Raw genomic sequence first — 18,840 nt, 5'->3', positions numbered from 1 at the left:
AGTAATTTAATTTAAATTTTGAATTCCATAAACACAGATGAGGATTAACTGGTTCATGGGACTTCTCCGCTGTCTGGAGAGTGATACCTGTGAATCAAATTATTAACTCCCCAGCTACCATTTTAATGGTAGCCCTCTTAGGTTTTTCTTGGCACTGTTGCAACACAACTGGACAAAAAGAGTCCAGAGCCTGCAAAAAGAATTCATACTGAAGAACCTAAGCATTCCAAATCTCAACTGGGGAAAATACGGAGAATTACTGTAGAGCAGTGGAACTCCTGAGTTTCGCACACAAGATATCAGTTGGAGACCTACATGTTCCTGCCCCTGGAAGAAGTCAACTAGCAGGTGGTGTGTGACTTAAGAAATGTGTAGAAATGACATCTGCACAAGGGGTTTGAATTCTTAGGAAATAGGTTGGGGGAGGTACAGGTTGATTTTTGAGGTAACTCAACTTGCTCTAAATGGCAACATTCCTTACCAGTTCTTACCTAAAAGCAGGCTCTGTAGCTTCTCACCTTTCAGACTGGGTGGAAGGAATGGGAAGGAATTTTTACTTCTGAGTGCTTGACTGTATCACTAGACAAAAACTATGGATTTTTTAGGCATTGATCTTGCTTTCAGAAATATGTTTTTAGATTATGTTTTAACATGGTTCTGTACATGCTCAGTGATACAGGGAGAGATGGGGAAGAACTTAGATGCATAAGCATCCGAAGGCTGATAGTGTCTCAGAAACACTACACTTTTGACTTCAGTATCTGTGTTAAAGAACCTTTTACACAAGCTCAGGGTGGTGTTGGTCATTTAAAGTTCTGAGCTAATTACATGAATTTAGTACCTGATTGTACTAAACGTAGTATTAGGAGTAGTTTAATTTATCACAGTAGAAGACAACTAATTTTGGAGTCAGTCTGATACGTGGAGAGTTAAGTTGGGAATAAGTTGCATGACAGGAGCACTTAGTAACTTGCATTTTTCTACCTGAGAGTAGATGGAGGACAAGTACCACTCACTGAGGGTCTTTGTACCTTTACTTCCCTTTTCCATTTACAGTAGTTTTGACTGCTTCCCATTTGACACCTCTTCTTTAGCTATGGAGAGCTAAAAGGTTAAAACAAGTTCTGCTTTGTTTTTACATTGAGAAAATGAAGACTTTAAAATTTAAGCATGGCTTAGTAGGGCAGGACAGATAGCCCTGTGCTGTTACTGTTGGTGCCAGGAATGCAAAGAGAAGGAAAATGTGCCCTGTTGCAATTAGTAGTTAAATTTCCTGTTACTTGCTGACAAGGCTTGAGTATATGCACAAAAAGCAGGCTGTATCTTTGAAGAAGTTTGTTTACCTTAAGGCCTTTTCCTGTCTCCTTTTCAAACTTCTGTCTCTGGAGTATAACTTAATTCCTTACTTATTCCTTGACTACTTATTGTTCATCTTGAATGATTCATCAGAAGTGAGTGCATCAGCTTCCCTTAGAATTAGATGAGAGGAGTTGGCAGGCATATAATAACCCCAAATCCTGTCTGTTTGTGTGGAGAATAATTGTAAAAGATATTACAGTAGAGGACCCATAACTTCTGAATTCAAGTTTTCATTGCAAAAATGGGTATTACTCAGATTGGAAATGCCACCTTGTCTAGTCCCCCAAAAATACAGTCTTGAGTCAGACACATTACTAAGCTTTCCTCCAAAACAGTCACAGATGGCAGCCTGTGGAAGTAGACCTTGGCTGGTGTGGGCTGAAGAAGCAGCTTGGGAGTATTTGGAGACTTAGCAGATGTTAACTACCTTTAGTTAAAGGCTGGTGAGTCTGCTGGGGCTGTGTAACCTCTGCAAGGAGAGGTGATCCTCAGCAGGCTTTGCTAGACAGCATTTCCTGCTTTATAGGGAAATGTAACTCAGGTTTCATCTCTTCATAGTAATAAAAATGTCAGTTGAGTTTCTTTTGAAGCACTGGGAGGGGGTGAGCGGGGGAGGATAAATCCAGTAAACTGAACAGAAAGATTGCAAACGTTCCCAGGCATTGCCAGCTGGCTATAGATTTTTCTTGGCTCTTGTTGCAAGCCCTCTTGAACTATATGATATGCAAAGGCTCATGATGGCCCCATAAGCAAATTCTTTGAGGGAAAGGATAACACTGTCAAAGCTCTATGGCTTTTACATCAATTAAACTACAAGGAGAGGTGAATTTTTGTGGCATAAAAATACAAGGCTGTGTGCTTGCAAAAGACTTTAGTCTTAGTTTGCCTCTATTTACAGACTCCCTTGTGTGTTTGTGTCAGTGATACAGTCAGACAACTCCCTCTGTCCCTTGACAAGCATACTAAGTGCATGCCTGCAATCTGGAAAGTCAGTTTGATGCCATCTGGTCAAGTGCTAATGAGGCTGCTGGAATGCTGGTGTCAAATGTTACCTTAGCCTAAGCAAACTCCATGTGAGATGATGCTAGACTTTTTCTATACCTTTCACATGCTGGCACAGTTGAACTCTGAACATGCGATTGATCACGAGTTCTATCAGCTGCTCTGGGTGAAAGAGTGGTGGGGCATTATGTAACAGGACTGCAGCAATAATATGTGGGTGCTACCACTGTGCAAAGACAGCCATATACTGAAGTTCTTTCCTGTAGTAGCTCCAAATGAGAAGCAAGGGCTTTACATCTGTTAATTGCTCATGAGACATTCACCTGATCTTAAAGCTTCAATTATTTATTTCATATGAATCCTTTCACAATGTCTTCAAATATTTTTGCCTATGAGGAGGTCTGATCCCTGGTGATTTTTCTTCAGAAAGGTATACAGATGTGTCACAATTGTAGTGTAACAGAACTTGCCTGAGGTTTTGGGTGGTAAGTGCTTGACCTATCTTTTATTAATAGGGCAACTTGATGTATGATAACATCATATCTGAGTAGCCCCTCTTGAGTGTAAATGGGAACAGCTGGTGAGTTTCAGTGTATGATCTCATGCCAAGCAGCATTCAAAGGAAATCCCATCACTTCTGCATTGTGGACTGAAATAATTAATTTCCTATTCCTTTGTTTTTCCTGAATTTTCCAAGTGATAGGCCTGAGTTTGATTTGCAATTACATCTGAAGGTCAGAGCAATGCTGAAAAGCTGCACCTTCTCCAGTTTGTGGGATGTGCTGTCTAGGCCACTGGACGTTTATCAGAATGACAGAAAAAAAGATGTCGATTACAGAAAGTTATGAAGGCTCATAAAATGAAGGTTGGTGGAGAGGCTTAGGGAGTGTGAGTTTGCCTGTCTCCAGTAGGGGCTGACTGCAGCACTGATCAGTGTGAATAATTCACTGCTCTTTAACAAAGTGCCTTTACCCTGCCCCTTGCTGCCTGCCTTAAGGGTGCTCCTGTGAAAACCCTGCTGACATGAGCATCTATGCAGTAGTGCTCTGTTCCCTACAGAGATGCAAGTAGAGGATCTTATTTATGTATTACCATCAAGAGGAGAAAGTTTGTTGTTAAGTTTATGAGTTCATGTCTCTTCTACCTTCCAGTTACTCTTTCTTATTTTCAGGAATATCATTCTTAAGCTTAGTGTCATGCAGTTGCTACTTGGTGTTATTAAATGATTAGTAGATAACATTTCTAATTATTGCCTATTGAGTTAACATGTGTGGCCCAGTTGTGATCTGCCCCTGGAGCAGCAAAAATAGAATTAAATCCAAGCACTGAGGAGATTATTCTAGTTTTAGAGATGACTGACAGAAAAAGCACAATTGCTGCAGTAAATGCTGCTTAAAAATTTTTATGCAAAAAAAAAAAAATAGTTCAACATTGCTAATAAAGTAGAAGGCCAGGTTTTACATAGTTACAAATAAACTTAATAATGTATTGGTGTGGCCACACTGATCTTTCCCACCTTACATCTCATGTACTGCACAGAAGAGGTGGGAAGGAGCGCTTTGCTCTCTGCCCACAGAGATGCTGGGGCAGTGCTGACAAGATATTCAGATGGCAGATGGATATCTTCACAGGGACAGATCTACAGGCTGTGTTTTACCAGGACTGTATTAACACTTAATAAAGTTGTTTCCTATTTTCTTGGCTAAACAGATACTGTTCTGTGAAGCAAAGGGAATAGGACACATCATTGTACTGCCCTGAGAGCAGAGGAGGGGTTGCACTTGGCATGCTTGTGTGCATGTCTGTACTGTGGAGGAGTCCTGTATCTGCTCTATCTCCTTGCCACTTTTTGGAGTTTCTTGGGGGTGTCCTGGGAGGCCTAATAAGGGCTGCTTACTGAGTCAGCTCTTACTTTCAATAACTAGAACAGCATTTGTGATGCCTGCAATAAACTGAGCTCCTGCAACTGATCTCAGATACTGATTTTTTTAAAGAGTTTGGGTATTGGAAATTTTAATCCTTTGGAAAAATCTGATTGGGAAATGCTGATACCATTGGATGCTTTGCTAAACCAAAGGGAAAATCAGAGCCTTGTCATCTTCTCTTAAGATTTTTTAATAACCATTGTGTTTTAAATAGGTGTTGTGTTTAATCCTCTTACAGATACAAAGATAATGCCAACTGACAATGCAAAGTGTAGAAAAATTTTCCTGGATGCTCCTAAAATGTATTAGCGTATTTCTTTCTGTTTTCTAAGAACTTTTTATTGTCCTTTTAGAACCAGTTGGATTTTATCTGCATGGTTTTGATTTGGTTTGAATCCAAGAATTCCATTTGTAGTTGTGTCAATGTGGTATTTACCCTGAATTTAGAGGTTGAAGAAAAATTGTGTAGTGGATCAAGCTGAAGTAGCTGGCCCAACTGGTGTCTTGCTGTATAGAAACATAAAATGGTTTGGGTTTCGAGGGACCTTAAGGATAATCTACTCTAGCCCTCCCTGCTGGCTAGGACCTTCCTCTAGAATAAGATTGTTTAAAGCCCCATCCAACCTGGCCTTGAGCATCTCCAGGCATGGGGCATCCACAGCTTCTCTGGGAAACCTGGTCCAGTGTCTGACCAGTCTCACAGTAAAGAATTCATAGTATCTAATATAAACCTGCCCTCTATCAGTTTGAAGCCTTTCTTCCTTGTCCTTGTAAAAAGTTCCTCTTTCAAGGGCTACATGTCCTTGTAAAAAATCCTCTCCAGCTTTCTTTTAGCCCTACACCCCTTTAGATAATGGAAGGTGCTCTAAGGTCTCTTGGGAGCCTTCTCTAGGCTCAAGAAGCCTGACCCTTTCAGCCTGTATTCATTAGAAAGGTTCTCCAGCCCAGCTCTGATCAGGTTAGTGCTCCTCTGGACTCATTCCAACAGGTCCACATTTTTCTTATGTTGGGGGTCTCAGAGCTGGATGCAGCAGAGCAGGTAGGTGCTCATGAGAGAGGAGTAGAGGGACAGAGCCACTTCCCTCTACCTGCTGGCAATGTTACTTTTGATGCAGGCCAGGATGTGGTTGGATTTCTGGCTGCCAAGGGCACTTCGCTGGCTCACGTTGAGCTGCTCATAAGCCAACAAGTTCTTCTCAGGGCTGTTCTTGGTCCATTCTCTGCCCAGTCTGTATTTATGGTTGGGATTGCCTGCCCCAACCCAAGTGCCCTTGGTGGTGTTGAAATTCATGAGGTTTGCACAAGCCCATCTCTTGAGCCTGTCAAAAGAGTCTCCTGTTTCCTTGCAGAGAGGACCATTTTCCTTAGTATTCCTTTTATCACTGATGTACCTGAAGAAGCTTTTCTTGTTGCCTTTGATGTCCCTGGCCAGATTTAATTCTCTCAGGGCAGGTTAGCTTTCCTAACACTTTCCCTTGTTGCTCAGACATCTCTACCCCTCCCAGGCTACCCATTCTTGCTTCCACCCACTTCAGGCTTCCTTTTTGTGTTTCAATTTGTCCAGGAGCTCCTTTGTTCCTCTGTACTGGTATACTGTGGTCTCTGGAGGCTGTCCCTCTCTCTCCAGCAAGGGTGGCTCAAACACTTGGGTATCCCAGACAGACATGTTAACATAATAGAGAATTAATAACCAGTAGCTATTCTGACCTGGTGATGACCTAAGCTGCTCCCACATGGTCCATGCATCAGTACCCCAGTTTGTACATATTAGCCTGATTTAGATGATGCACCAATATGGCTACACAGTTTCCAGTTGGATTTTGGGGTGGGAAAAGGTTACTTATGCCCTTCTGTATGGGGACTATGCCTTTCTCTCTCATGTGAAAGAAAACCACGTGCTTGTTTATTCTCCCTTTTCTAGAGAAAGCTCTTTCACTGCATTTATAGTGTTTGCCCTTTCCTTTTGAACACTGGTCATTTATGTTTGTTTTCTTTTCTGCTTCCCCAGTGTTGAGACCTACCTTTTCTAACAGCTTTCCCTGAATGTCTCTGTTTCTCCATTGAATTGTGTTTCTGGCCTCAAAGTTATTTTCCTGTGTTTACAGGGAGAGTAGATATGTATGTAAATGGAGTTGTCTTTGCCATGGTAATATGATCTTCAAAGGCTTGGACTACAGTCACTTTGCTGCATTCTTTACATAAAATGTTTGTCTTGGCAAGTTTCTGCCAACAGAGTGCTGCAAGCGCCCAGTCCTGCTAATTGCCTTCTGCTCCCACTGAACTGATGGGGCCTGTGTGCATAGAAAATGAACTTTAAAATTAGAGTTGCATGGTCCTTAGACAGTTATGTTCATGTTCTACCATTTTGCCCTTTCTTTACTGAGGTAATCTATTGAGGAAGAGATCATTGGCTCTTAACTTTTCGTGACCATTTGGTGTGTGTGAAAATACCGGAGTTCATAGCAGTGGAGGAGGGTAGCTAGGTTCCAGTTCAACATGGAAACCTCTATGTAGGTAGTCCACAGGGAGTCCTGAGTTTGAGGCATCGCTACCTCTTTTTGTACCTGTTTTTCTCTTTGCCATTAAAGCTGGTCAGTGTGTCCTCTGGGCTAACAAAACAGGAGCTGTCATGGGCAAGAAGGCTGCACACTCCTGGCTTAGGGAGAGGTTTGCTGGGAGAGAGGATATGTAATGTCAAGAGCAAAGCAGAAAGAGAGTACATCAGTACTGTGTCATCAGCTTGTACTGCAAGCCCCACCACAGCACAAAATTCTCAGTGGAGTGGATCTACACCTCAAAAGAGATCTGAAAAGTGATAAAGAAGTGAACACACAGATGATTCTATTGCAGCTTTCTCTAGCCCCTCAGTCTAAAACCTTTTCTGTGTTCTGATACTTCCCATGTGGAAAATGGAAAGGAACGTCCTGCTACTGCCCTTAGCTTCTGCCCTAGTTTTCAAGGTCACATATTGGGGTTATCCAAGTTCCCAGCCCACTGGGTGCTGGCTTAGAGCATGACCCCTCAAATGTTACTACCTGGAAGAAATGGGAGGAGGGAACAGTGGTATGAGATGGATGGAGACAGATGATTCACAGGATTTTTTTTGTAGCTATCAGAGCTACTGTCTTACAAATACAGCAGCTTTTCATCAGAGGGTATTAATTGATATAGTCACAAGTGGTACTCTCTATTTGCCCTGGAAATGGAGAGTGAAGCCATTTATATCTGTTGAAGTATAAACTGCTGTAACTGAGGGAGGTGTTCTCAAAATCTCACTTTCCAGAATCAGCTGGCCCCAGCTTGATGTATATGGAGTACTGTGATTTTTTGCCACTTGAATGTATATGGAGTACTGTGATTTATCCAGGCCTCAAACTAGTCTAGCTGTTTAAGGTAAAAACCAGATTTGTACAACTATTTAGAAGCTAGAGTGAAATAGTACTAAAGTTGTATCAAAGGTGTTTAAAAAAAACCCACAAAATATTGTGAAGATGCCTGCCATGTGGATAATTTAGCATTTACATTGTTGTGGGGTGTTCAGACATGGCTCTGAAACAGTTGCCTGTTTTAATAAAGTCAAGAATGGTGCAGCCAATTGCAAGCATAGAGAGAATTTCAGCAAGGGGAGAGTGTGTTAATTATCCACACAAGATGATCACATTCAGTGCTGCATTTCATGTGTTTTCATATCCACTGAAGCAAAGCAAGCGAAGTGTTGTGCTGGGGCAATGTGCATGCATGGCTTAGAGCTGAATAGATGTAAATGGTTAAAAAGGGGTTCTCTGCTAGAGAGGAGGAGGGGAAAGTAAATGTGCATTCCCAAAAAAGTACATTCCCAAAATAAAAAGCTTACATCATGGACCTCTTCAGTTTTCCCACACTTCTTCCCTAATTATTGTCCTGCAGGACAGCTGATCTTTTTCAAACAGGAAGCTGTTTACAGATAACACTTGCAACTGTTTTGTCTGATTTGTTGAACTGTCGAAAAGAAAAAGACAACCTCTTTTCAAATTAAAAACTGTCAGACTTCTGTAAACAGCAGCAATGAGGTTCATCTGTGCAGTGTCCCTGCAGGCACAGAGCGTTGTGCAGTTCCCATTCTCTCAGCAGCCATAAGGTAAGAGACTTTTATGCTTTTACTCCGTAAAAACATGTAGAAGAAAAAGTCTGGATACTTGTTAGGGAGCTGCTTTGTATATGGCAAAATATGATTGGCAATCCCCAAATAGAAGGGGAAGGTAAAGGAAAAAAGAGCTTGCTTGAGTCTATTGGATAACATTGGATTTTTCTATTGAGAACCACCCATGTGGGTTAGATCACTGAATGCCAGTTTAGTTTAGGGGTGGAGGTTGTATTTAAAATGGACAAATGGCATTGGAAGAGCTTGCTTTCCTTTTAGCAGGAAAGGACAAAACAGTACATGAATTTTAACTTCTCCTACAATTGAAACTTATTTTACTCCATTCTTGAGTTGTAATTCCTGGTAACAGACACAGGCAGTTGTCTTGTTTTCCACTTTGAAAAGTGATCTTTTAATACAACTGCAAAGCAGAGAATGAAGACTGGCATTGCAGAAGTAAAGGTCCAGTAAGGGCTGGAATTACATCACTGATTAATTAAGAGCAATCTTGGTGGAAACCAAATTGTGTACGGAGTAGTACCATGCAGAAATGCTTCGTGAAATACAAGGGTATATAATGATACACAATCTTGGTCCAAGTGAGCAGGAATGAGTGAGAGTAAGTCATACTTTAGTAAGCAGCCAGGCACATGCCTGCTTTTCAGTCATGAGCTATGAAAACTAGGATTTGGATAGTGGACTTGCAAGTTTCCATTCTGACCTCTGTGCATACATATGTGTAAATTTTGGAGGAGGATTGTTTTCTAGCAAAATCAAATCACTGTGGAGAATACCTAACTTTACTTGTCATACAGTGAAACAGAGCATCTGGACTGGAAATGTTATGCCTTTGTGGATTAGTGTAAAACCAATACACTTTGATTCTTGGGTATTGAAATGTTTTTAAAATGTTACAAATGTAAAAACTGCTTCCCTATGTTTTCCTCTCTGTAGCTGAGATCTTTAAATTTAATATGTATGTGATTGTTTACATGGTCATGAACATTTAAGGCATTATAGTAATCAGAAAATATAAAGCAAACACTGATTTAAAGTTGACACTTTTAAAATAATACAATCCCTAAAATTTTAGTATGTTACTGATGCAGCATAGATAAGGTGTGCCAGTGTTGTAGACAAGAAGTAAGACTTACAAGGTGAGTATTCGTTTTAAAAATGTTTTTACTCTCATAAAATTCTTAGATGTATCTGTTAAAATTAAATTATTGTTTTAGTTAATACATGAAAGATAATGTGTAAGTTAAATTCATAGTCAGAATAGCAGTCGAAACATGACATCGTTCTACAGTCAACAGAGAAGTGCAGCACAAATCTATGCAATTTCTAATTGTATGCTACATTCAAGACTATTTTTTTCTGATTATTTTGAGTGATTTTACACTGTTTCTACAGCTCTTTTTAGTCATCTCTAGGGCTGTCCAAAAATTCTTGAACGAGAATCCTTTTGAAGTAGGAAGACTTTTGGCAGAGTAGCTTTTTAAAGAGAAGTGTCAGTTTTCTGGGATAGTTCAGTTCTTTTGTCAAATTATTTTGGCTGAAAACCAGGGGAGTTTAGCCAAAAATATTCTCATGGTGTCTCTTGGGAAGTGTAGTTTGTGCTTTGCACTGCATTTCACTACTGCCTGAACCTCACAGCTGAACCACACTTCCTGTAAGGCTGTGTGGTCAGGGTCTCACTATTTTAATTTCCTTGATGAAAGGAGTGTTAGGGTGTATTTTGGAAAGTTAGTCTCGTGAAAGAGGCACAGGCTGGGCTCATAAGGCATCAGCTGGTTGATAACTAGTTGGCAGATTCTTAAAATCTGATTGTTTCCTTCTGGTTTGCACGAGCCACAGGCCATCCTGGTTTTCAGCCATGAGAGTAGGACCCTTCAAGAGAGTGTCAGCAGAAGGTTTAAAGCCTTTTGTTGTTTTTGGCCATGCAAACACCTGTACAATGGAGAAAATATTTAATAACATTTCTAAGGCTTTGTTAATGCTCTGCCAACTTTTGTACTGAAAGTGCTCTGTTTTATATATTTGGAACTGAAAAATGCAAGGGAGTATGGCTGGATGTTCAGATTTTTTAAGAACTCTTAAGAGGAAAACAACCTACTAGAAACCTGAAGCTTTAGACAGAGGTGGTTTTGAAAATCCAGCAAGGTGTCATCTCACCCATGTAAGTGGCTTTTCAGAAAAATCTAGTCCTGGGTCTTTTGCCTTGTATAAGGTGTTTGTAGTCAAGAAAAGAACAGAAGTTGGTCCGCTTAAGCACTTCATCAGTGCACCAGTTTCTTAATTTTTCCATAGGATCCTAGGATCCTTAGCTTCTGTGACTCTTTGCATGCTGCCCCCCCAAAAATTTATCAGAAGATTGTTTAGGAGGTCCATGGAGTGTCCTGGAGGCCAGGACAGAGCAGTATGACAAATGGTGAGGGGTTTTAGGGTTTACATTGGTTTTCTTCTGCACTGAATCATAGAATGGTTTGGGTTGGAAGGGACTTTTAAAGATCTAGTCCAACAGCACGTGAATGGCTGTGCAATATGGAGTGAGTGCAAGAGAGCTAAGGGCTGAAGAAAGTGACTCACAACAGTCAGACAAGTGTGTGATGGCCACAGCAGCCATATGAAAATTGCTTCTGAGAGGTGTTCCATGATTCTCTCTGCTGGATGTGGATCCAATTCACCATCTTTAGTGCCAAATGCTGCAGGAACTAGAGTTCTGGAAGGTGCAAGCTTACCTTGAATTTGTGTGCTGAGTTGTCCTTCAAGCATGGAGATTTTGAAAAATGACTCAGAGAAAAATGTTTTGTACAGTTCTCTTTGAGAACTAGACTGCTGCTACCCATATCACATAATAATTATAATTATGTCACGTAATAACCTGCTGTCTGGGACCACTTACCCAGGAAGTAGGAGGTCTAAATGCAGCTCATTGCACTGCTCCAGACCTCCACCTCCCAAGGAAAGGTGCCCTTGTAATTAACCAACATAGTAATTTGGTGTGCTTGGAGGAGACTGAATGATTTTGGATGCGTTTCCTTGATGGAAATGTGCTAGGTGGGAGAAGAGTGTCTTGTTATTCTTCTCAGACAAGATGTTGACCATCTCTGGTCTGTGCAGTAAGAAAAGCTTAGACACCCAAGTTTTCCAGTAAAACCACAGGAACCTCCTACCTCTTAAGGTGGCTGGATTGTTAGTAGATGGTTTTGGATGCTTGCTTTGAACCTGGGATGAGGCCACAGAGAGAGATTTGGAGGTAGTGTTGCCAGTGTTGAACTTAAGCAGCTCTCACTTGGAGGTTTAGGAGTGAAAAACGGGAAAAGGATGAAGAGTGGAAAGAGAAACTGCTTCAGCTTCGGCTGTTTTTTTGAATAAGAACTTGGAAGAATGAAGCTGTATCCATAGATGTGCTTAAGTTCCTGGTACCTGTCTTTGGTCTTAGGTATGGCTCTCTCTGTGATTATTTTCTTTTTGTCCTGTTTGCTAGTTGCAGAATAAGCATAAATAACAACAACCTTCAGACAGTACTCTAAGATTTTCTGTTTAATTTGAGTTGTTTTCAGACTTAGTTGTGGACCACCCCAAAATCTCCTGTGATGGTGCTGATGATTTTACCAAATACTGAAACTTGCTGACAGGTATCCATTTATTCATCTTTAGTGTGCTCTTGAGAAATGGTCTATGGGCCTCCAAGAGACCACGGATGAGATGTTGAATGCCAGGGTCAGTCTGGTCTTTGGACGGACAAAATTATAAAAGTGGTTTTATAATTTTAATTTTAATTATATAGAGAACTTTTTGTTATCATCAGAGAAAGTTTTGTAAGAGATCTAATTTTTGAGAATTAAAACAAAGAGCTTTAAAAAATTTGATATGAAAGAACCAGCATTGTTAGGTGGCACAGTAATAATAGCCAATGAATTAAAAACACCAGACAAGAATCTAATTAAGACCTCGCACAGGAAACAGAAAAAAACCAAATATCCTTATTAAATAGGAAAAGAAAATTGTGTATCAATGAGCTTTGTCAGAATAGTGTTAATAAGAAAACAGGTCTCTAATGGGTCACTGGAGTGGAGCTATATTCAAGAAATGCAGATAGTGAGAACATGTGGAAGAGCAAGAGAAGGACTGATGGTGCATGCTGAGGAGACTCCAGAGTGCTGGATCTGCCAGCAGCACCTACAGGTGCACTTGCAGTGTTTCTCTCTAGCTGTGCAATGAACTTGCGGTCTAACGCTAATGTAGAGATTAAATGAGATGATGATGTAGTGAGAGCCATGCTGCGCTGAAAAAACTCTTTATTGGAGGTTATCTTCCTTTGTTGTTTAGTATCTTCGTGAATTGGGTTTGTTCAGCCAGAAGAGAAGATTTTGGTGTGACCTAATTGCAGCCTTCCGGTACCTGAAGGGAACTTACAAGAAAGATAGTGAGGGACTTTTTACAAAGGCCTGTAGTGACAGGACTGGGAAAGGGCTTCAAAAATTAGATACTAGAAAATTAGATAGTAGAAAAATATTCTTTACTGTGAGCACTGGAACTGGCTGCCCAGAGAAGTTGTGGATGCCCCATCCCTGGAAGTATTCAAGGCCAGGTTGGAGCTCTGAGCAACCTGGTCTATGGGAGGGTGCCTGCCCATGGCAAAGAGGTTGGAACCAGATGACCTTTAAGCTCTCTTCCAACCCAGGCCATGATATGATATAGGATATGTCAGAATTGCCTTTTAGGTAATTGTGGAGTGTCAAAAACTCTCAATTGTCGTTCTCTACTTTTATGACTATTGTAAAAAACCTATAGAGGGGCTTGGTGGGTAAATGGCCTCCAGCCATGGCCAGCCCACTACGTCTGACAGACTATCTCCTAAGCAACTCTGTATTTAAACACGCATTTGCCTAATTACACTTAATGTACAAGTGATTGCATCACACTGTTCCTTGATTCTAGGGAAGATGACATTAAACACTGCAGCTTCAGTGACTGGGTACATGGACTATCTGTTATGTATAGAACTGATGCCTCTGTATCTTTTTGGCAGCACTGAGTAACTGGGGCAAGTCTTGGTTTTGTTTTCATTGTTCCTTTTCTTAAGTCAACTGGTGGATGTTGGGATTTCAGGTCAGTTTACTCTTTATACCACTGAAGCCTTTTATTTTACTGGTAACTGCACAATCAGAACAGTAGCATTAGTTTTTGCTCCTGTAAGTGCCCTATAAATTCTGAGCAGACAAACGTGGAGGTTTAAGTTCTCATTGCTTAGCTGTTCTGCAGCTTCTTAATTGGTGCACAGCTGCCCTGTGGTCATGTTCTAGCTGTGTGAAAGGTACATCTGGTGCTATTGTTAGAGAATTTGCTGAGTACCAAAGCAGTGGAAATGCCAGTAGTTATCACTTACTTAACACAGCTTGTTATATTATTCCCTAGAAATGTACATTATTAAAATACAGAAATCTCTCAGGGCAGTTGGTTAGATGGAAGGACTTCAATGAAAAAATTTCTAAGAGGGTTGTCATCCTCAAGAATCTTTTGGTAGCAGAAGCATCGCGATATACATTTAAGGGAAATAACACCTTTATATGGATTCAGATAAACACCCTTGCTTGCAAATTCTGTTCTTCACATTCTATCTGTTTACATCTGAATTAAAAGATGTATCTGAATTAATATTTCAGATTTACAAAATGAGATTGTCAAAAGCATCTCAAACTGCATGCAATCCATTGTACTCCTTCTCAAATTTTAAAAATATTTGTCAACCAGTGCATTGTACATGATAAAGTATTTTGAGTGCATGTGTTGTGGCATGTGTAAGACCTGCTCTGGGAGGTTTTGCCACTGAAAGATATTTCCACTAGGTTCCTTTTGGCAATAGCTTTTACTCTGGATCATGGCTATTGCCAATGATACAGGACTGATTAGTGAAAGTCTGCTGTGGCATACTAGTGTAAGAATACTTTGACTTCTGAGAAATTTGTTAATGTCTAGAGTTGAGTGCCTTTTTGTGTGCTTCAACTAAGTCACATCAGACTCATAGAAACCTGTTTATTTTCCCATTGCATTTTGCTTATACAACCATTTCTGTGTACCAACCATATATTTTCTATTAATGTGGGCAGCTGTTTTGATAAGTTCCCCTTTCTTTTGCCTCTTTCCCTAATCTGTATTTGGAAAGGTGTGTGAGAGCTCTAAGAATAAAAGGACATTGGGTAGTACTATTGCTATCAAGATCACCTGTCACTTTTCCAATGAAGATATAGAATCATAGAATGGCCTGGATTGGAAGGGACCTTTACAATCATCTGGTTCCAACCCCCCTGTCACGGACAGGGACATCTTCCACTAGACCAGGTTGCTCAAAGCCTCATCCAGTCTGGCCTTGAACACTTCCAGGGACGGGAACTTCCTTGGGCAGCCTTGTGGGGGTCCCTTCCCACTCTCACAGTAAAGAATATCTTCCCAGTATCTAATCTAAGCTACTTTAAATTTCACTGTAGTCCTGTCACTATATGCTCTTGTAAAAAGTCTTTCCACATCTTTCTTTTAGACTCCCTTTAGGTACTGGAAGGCTGTAATTAGGTGACTCCAGGGATCCCAATATCTCAGCCTTTCCTTGTAGGAGAGGTGCTCCATCCCTCTGGTCATCTTGGTGGCTCCTCTGGACTCACTCCAACAGGTCCATGTCCTTCCTGTGCTGGGGACCCCAGAGCTGATGCAGCCCTGCAGGTGGGGTCTCAGCAGAGCAAGCAGAGGGGCAGAATCCCCTCCCCACACTGCCTCTGATGCAGCCAGGGCACGTTTGGCTCTCCAGGCTGTGAGGGCACATGGCTGGGTCATGTCCAGCCACTCACCCCCTCACACCCCCAAATCCTTCTCAGCAGGGCTGCTCTGGATCTGCTCATTCCCAGCCTGTGTTGATATCAGGGGATTGTCCCGACCCAGGTGCAGCACCTTGCACTTGGTCTTGTTAAACTGCATGAAATTCCATGGGCCACTTCTCCAGCTTGTCCAGGCCCCTCTGGATGGCATCCTGTCCTTCAGGAGTGTCACTGCACCACAGCTTGGTGTCATCTGCAAATCTGCTGAGGGTGCACCCTTCATCCATGTTACTAATGATGATATTAATTACATTGATTCCAATACAGAGCCCTGAGGGACATGACTTATCACTGATGTCCATCAGGACACTGAGCTGTTGGCCACCACCCTCAAGATGTGATTGTCCAACCACTTTCTTGTCCATCGAACACTCCATCCATCAAATCCATATCTCTCCAATTTAGAGAGAAGATGTTGTGGGACACCGTGTCAAAGGCTTTACAGAAGAGAAAGACAGAAAGAGATGACTTCCAAACAGCCTCAAGAAAGAAATTACATCTGTAGCCCTTCCCTTGTCCACTGATGTAGTCACGTGTAGAATCACACAGGATCACATGTAGAGTGTTAGTTGGTCTCTCAGCCTGAAAGTAAAAACAACCTTTTGTTGAAATAGCATTGACAGTGCCCCAGTTCGAATGCAAGATTTTGATCATCTTGCCACAGTGTTTTGTCATATTGGGGATATCACTCCAAGAAATACGTCCTTGTCATTTGAGGATAACACTCTTGGATTCTTTCCATAACTCTCGGTGGCTTGCGTGCTATTACAAAATGCCTGATGTTGTTGTATTTCCTATGTTCTGTATCTTTTACTGTTATTATTTCCATTGCAGCCTAGTATTTTGCCATATCTTTCCTTCATTTAAAATGTTCCCACTCTCATTATGTGCTGGGATCTTTTTTGGTTTTGGGTGGGGTTTTTTTTGTGGGTTTTCATGTAGGTTTTTTGTTTGTTTTGTTGTTGTTGTTTGAGTGATTGTTTTTGTTTGTTGTTTTGGTTTGGTTTTGTGGTTTTGTAGTTTGTTTATTTGTTTGTTTTTCCTGGTAATTTAGTCCCTTGAATTCTTTCACTTATGTATCTTCCTGTTTTCTGTATGCTGCTGGCATGCAATGGCACAGTTTTGTAACACACTGAAGGCCATCTCAGCTGCTGCCAAGGGCATTCCTTTCCTTGGCTGGCATAATTTTTCACAGGAATTATGGCCATTTTATCCTTGCCAGGAATGAAGGAATTAAATCAACTGAAAAACAACTTTACAAGCAGAGGAATATCTTACTGCTGGAATAGCAGCCTGTGCTAGCTGGGGTCAGCTGGATGGTGACAGTACAGAGAAGGGGAGGCTAATGTGTGACTGCAGCAGGAAGCCAGGCTGCTGTTAACCCTCCTGTAAACTGACTTAGCTAATTAGCAGTGATGGGACACCTCTCACGTAACTTTACATACCTGCAGGGCTGAACTAGTGATAGTCAGCAATGAACAGGTACCTCCAGAGTCAATTATTGGTTCTGTTCTGTATTGGGATGAAATGAATCCCTGTGCCAAGGTGCCTTTCTCTGACTTGGCTACACAGTGTTCAGGATAATTTTCTCAGACTGACCACCTAAGCCAGAACAGTTAAATCCCCTCCAAGGGTCTGTTTAAAACTAACCTCTGCTGACTTGAGGTCTGGACCTAAGCAGAGTTATCCTGATAAACGGGCATCTGCTAATGGCAGCTGTGCTCTGTCTTGTGGTTCACTTTTTGAGGTGTCATATTGAAGCATTGGGAAGAACTGGGAAGCAGTTCAAGTGGCTTCCCTTTATTCTTAGAACCTCCTTTAATTGTAGTTGTCACTTATCTAATGTGTGAGAAAAGGGGGTCAAAAGCTGTTTCAGCTCTTATTTTTTTTCCTCATGAGGAGTAGGTTATTGTGACAACCAAAATCAAACCTTTTTCCTGTCCCCTCACCCTCTGGGATGGTGCCATTTCTCCTCCGTCCTTTCTCTGGTCAGATCTCTAATTTTTCCCTTTTTCTCTATGTCCACTAGTAGTCTATATCCTATGATTTGTCTCTTGTTTTTGTTCTTCCTTTAATCTCATAACCTGCTTTTCTTAGATTTTGTCTTTTCTCTGGATATTTCTGACCTGTCCCTGTGTTTATACCTGATTCAATTGTGGGACATAGAAACAGAAATCAGAAAACTCATTTTACCCAGTTTAGTCTAGTGTCCTACCGCTAGGCTTGAGCTGGCTTTGTCATCAGGCTTTTTCCCTGCTTCCTCTCATTCTTTAATGTAGCATGCTTGAGTGTAGTCTAATTTCACTTGTTGTGTCCATCCAATGTTAGCAATTACTCTCTTGGGGAACTGGAGCTGTGTGTTTCAGTCCTTTTAAGTTAAGGATCTTCCATAGTTGTTACTTCACACCCTTTGGATCAATACTTGAATGGCACTTCTGTTGTGCAAAAGGCAGGTGCCACTGCTGCCATGGCTGGGATGATTGGATGGGGCCTTGATAGACTTTTCTGTCTCTTCTCTACACCTCCCAGAATGGAACTGCAGGACTGGGACAACCCCCTCCCAGGGTGAGTTTGCCTTTTGAGTCTGTCCAGTGCCCTCAAGAAGACAATGGTCAGGCCCACCTAGGGAAACTTCCAAACACCTCAAGAGTGAGAATGTGTTGCAAAGTGTAAGTGGGAATAATATTGCACAGATATCCCAACTTCTGCAGCTAGTCCTAAGCCTCTGTGGATGGGAAGGGCTGAAAAGCAATGCCTTTAAACGTCATAAATAAAATTACAAATGCATATGTTCATATGATGTATTTATTCATGTACAGAAATGTTCCATACAGCATTCTCCACATCATTCACTGATTCTTGGTGAATCCTTGGGTTTTTATTTCCTACAGATAACTATGTGGGGATAGTATGAAGTTCTCATGTAACTGCTTTATAGAAGAACTGATAGTTGAATTAGAACCCTGTACACTAATTTGTTTGCTTGTTTGTGGTTGAGAATACAAAAAATTTGATCTGACATATAGCAGTGATGGCACCCAAAATCACAAACTATTTTTGTAAAATATAGCTGAAGGCAGAAGAGATCTTGTAATGTAGTCGAGACTTTGACTGAAACATTGCATGAGAAATTCTGTTTAGTATTTCTAGTTGTCTCTGACCACCAATTTACATAAAAACAAAAATGTACTTGAGTGTTATTTTCTACAAAAAAATCCATAGATTGTCTAAAAATCCATAGAGAACTACTGTGAAAAAATTGGCACTCGGGTCCCATCTCCCTCGAGTTAAAAATTTTGAAAACTTGCTCCTTTCTGGCACTACTTTATCTCACTCTTGCTGAAGCCTCGTTTTTACACTTTCAGTACAGATGACAGTAAGTTAATTCTAATGTCAACTTATTGACTTCAGCAGAACAACATCAGGATGAAATTTGTCCCAGTTTTTAAAAACATTCTTCTTGATGAAAAATGAGACCACTCTATCTACATATGATAAGGGAATCTATGTTGACAAACTAATGATGCCTTACACCTCACAAACTTTGTGTGAAGAAATG

At 41.0% G+C, this 18,840-nt stretch overlaps 1 protein-coding gene across 5 annotated transcripts in view; it reads left to right on the top strand.

The window, feature by feature from the left end:
• Positions 1-17: 17 nt before the first annotated feature.
• The window catches only part of COLEC11 (collectin subfamily member 11), a 45,422-nt gene continuing 26,599 nt past the window's right edge, over positions 18-18,840 (top strand). For 2 of the 5 annotated variants that reach the window (XM_054514242.1, XM_036379433.2), the window contains exon 1: positions 101-8,403. The gene's annotated coding sequence lies outside the window, so the exon portion shown is untranslated. Of the gene's footprint in view, positions 8,404-18,840 lie in introns of all 5 variants that reach the window. The other 3 variants (XM_036379434.2, XM_036379435.2, XM_036379432.2) reach the window with 3 other exon arrangements.

Source organism: Molothrus ater, chromosome 3 (assembly GCF_012460135.2).
Source record: "Molothrus ater isolate BHLD 08-10-18 breed brown headed cowbird chromosome 3, BPBGC_Mater_1.1, whole genome shotgun sequence".
NCBI lineage: Eukaryota > Metazoa > Chordata > Aves > Passeriformes > Icteridae > Molothrus > Molothrus ater.
The sequence above is the reverse complement of the archived record's forward strand: the minus strand, read 5'-3'. Positions and strand labels throughout refer to the sequence as shown.